This window comes from Arachis ipaensis, chromosome B7, assembly GCF_059453495.1.
Source record: "Arachis ipaensis isolate K30076 ecotype BB chromosome B7, ASM5945349v1, whole genome shotgun sequence".
In the NCBI taxonomy this organism is placed as follows: domain Eukaryota; kingdom Viridiplantae; phylum Streptophyta; class Magnoliopsida; order Fabales; family Fabaceae; genus Arachis; species Arachis ipaensis.
The window spans coordinates 126,463,308-126,466,386 of NC_142442.1; the positions used below are offsets into that span (position 1 = coordinate 126,463,308).

A 3,079-nucleotide genomic window follows, 5' to 3' on the forward strand; every position below is an offset into this window, starting at 1 on the left:
AAGCATGTCAGAAGGACACTTTTTGGTCAACTGTTTGTATCTTTCCCAAGCTTCATAGAGGGATTCACCATCTTTTTGTTTGAAGGTTTGAACATCCACTCTAAGCTTGCTCAGCTTTTGAGGAGGAAAGAACTTGGCTAAGAAAGCCGTGACCAGCTTATCCCAAGAGTTCAGGCTATCTTTAGGTTGAGAGTCCAACCATATTCTAGCTCTGTCTCTTACAGCAAAAGGGAAAAGCATGAGCCTGTAGACTTCAGGATTTACTCCATTAGTCTTAACAGTATCACAGATCTGCAAGAATTCAGTTAAGAACTGAAAAGGATCTTCAGATGGAAGTCCATGAAACTTGCAGTTCTGCTGCATCAGAGAAACTAGCTGAGGTTTCAGCTCAAAATTGTTTGCTCCAATGGTAGGGATGGAGATGCTTCTTCCATGTAAATTGGAATTAGGTGCAGTAAAGTCACCAAGCATCCTCCTTGCATTATTATTATTTTCGGCTGCCATCTCCTCTTCCTGTTCGAAAATTTCTGAAAGGTTATCTCTGGATTGTTGTAGTTTAGCTTCTCTTAGTTTTCTCTTCAGAGTCCTTTCAGGTTCTGAATCTGCTTCAACAAGAATGTTCTTGTCCTTGCTCCTGCTCATATGACAAAGGAGAGGGCACAGAAAAATAATAATAATAACAGGGATCCTTTATACCACAGTATAGAGGTCCTTATGTAAGTGGAAGAAAGGAAGGGGACAAAGAATGTAATGTAAGGGAACACAAGGGTGAGGAGAGCAGAGATGTGAGATGAGGAGAAGTATTAGTAGATGAATAAATAATTAGAAGGAGATGAGGGAGAAGAATTTTCGAAAAATATTTTTGAAAAAGAGTTAGTGATTTTCAAAAATAATTTTTGAAAAAGGTTAGAAATTTTCGAAAATCAAAATTAAAAATTAAAATAATTAGTTAATTTAAAAAGAAATTTTTGAAAAAGAGGGAGATATTTTCGAAAATTAGAGAGAGAGTTAGTTAGGTAGTTTTGAAAAAGATAATAAACAAACAAAAAGTTAGTTAGTTAGTTGAAACAAATTTGAAAATCAATTTTGAAAAGATATGAAGATAAGAAGTTAGAAAAGATATTTTAAAATCAAAGTTTTGAAAAAGATAAGATAAGAAGATATTTTTGAAGAGATATGATTGAAATTAGTTTTGAAAAAGATTTGATTTTTAAAATCACAAGATATGATTCTAGAACTTAAAGTTTGAATCTTTCTTAACAAGCAAGTAACAAACTTGAAATTTTTGAATCAAAACATTAATTGTTATTGTTATTTTCGAAAATTTGATATAAAAATAAGAAAAAGATTTTTGAAAAATATTTTTGAAATTTTCGAAAATAACTAAGAAAAATGAAAAAGATTTGATTTTTGAAAAAGATTTTTGAAAAAGATATGATTTTTAAATTGAAAATTTGATTTGACTCATGAAAACAACTAGATTTTAAAATTTTTTGAAAAAGTCAAATCTAATTTTCGAATTTATGAGAGAGAAAAAGGGAAAGATATTTTTTTTATTTTTGAATTTTTATGATGAGAGAGAAAAACAAGAAAATTGATGCAATGCATGAAAGTTATGGATCAAAACAATGAATGCATGCAAGAATACTATGAATGTGAAGATAAACACCAAGAACACTATGAAGATCATGATGAACATCAAGAACACATTTTTGAAAAATTTTTAATGCAAAGAAAACATGCAAGACACCAAACTTAGAATTCTTTAATGCTTAGACACTAAGAATTCAAGAATGCATATGAAAAATAAGAAAAGACACAAAACATGCAAATACAAAGATCAAACAAGAAGACTTACCAAGAACAACTTGAAGATCATGAAGAACACTATGAATGCATGAAAATTTTCAAAAAATGCAAGATGAGTATGCAATTAACACCAAACTTATAACATGACTCAAGACTCAAACAAGAAACACAAAAATATTTTTGATTTTTATGATTTTTTTGATTTTTTTTTGTATTTTCTTTTAAAAAATTTTTCGAAAATCATTTTGAAAAAAAGAAAAATAAGGATTCCAAAATTTTTAATATGAATTCCAGGAATCTTATGCTCTTTAGTCTAAAGCTCCAATCAAAGGGTCAGGCATGGCTTAATAGCCAGCCAAGCTTTAGTAAAAATATGAGTGTAATTCAGACATGACAAGCCTAACATGCCCTATCCAAAAGAATTGGACATGGCTCCATTGAGGTGATTAGTTGAAGACCAATCCCGAAGCAAGTTGGGTATGGCTTTACAGCCAGATAGGATTCAACATGTTTCATGAAACACTAGAATTCATTCTTAAAAATTCTGAAGAAAAATATATTTTTGAAAACATTTTTAATTAAATTTTTTTTCGAAAACAAAGGAAAATATTTTTGAAAGATTTTTGAAAACAAAACAAAAAGAAAATTACCTCATCTGAGCAACAAGATGAACCGTCAGTTGTCCAAACTCAAACAATCCCCGGCAACGGCGCCAAAAACTTGGTATGCGAAATTGTTACTCAGGTTGTGAATTGTTGTTCGAAATTGATTCCCTGGAAATGGCACAAAAAACAGATGCACAGAACCATGGTCTAAACATATCTTCACAACTTCGCATAACTAACCAGCAAGTGCACTGGGTCGTCCAAGTAATAAACCTTACGTGAGTAAGGGTCGATCCCACGGAGATTGTTTGTATGAAGTAAGCTATGGTCACCTTGTAAATCTCAGTCAGGCGGATATAAAACAGTTATGGAGTTTTCGAATATCAATTAATAAAAAGTAAAGATAGAGATACTTATGTAATTCATTGGTGAGAATTTCAGATAAGCGTATAGAGATGCGTTTGTTCCTCTGAATCTCTGCTTTCCTGCTATCTTCATCCAATCAGTCTTACTCCTTTCCATGGCTGGCTTTATGCAAGGGCATCACCGTTGTCAGTGGCTACATCCCCTCCTCTCAGTGAAAATGGTCAACGTACCCTGTCACGGCACGGCTATTCATCTGTCGGTTCTCGATCATGCTGGAATAGGATTCACCCTCCTTTTGC

General features: G+C 32.4%; 1 non-coding gene across 1 annotated transcript; it reads left to right on the top strand.

Moving 5' to 3' along the window:
- LOC148554053 (small nucleolar RNA R71) lies at positions 1–108 on the top strand. The gene has a single exon (XR_015893038.1). It is a non-coding gene; the product is annotated as a small nucleolar RNA R71 (small nucleolar RNA).
- Positions 109–3,079: the final 2,971 nt, after the last annotated feature.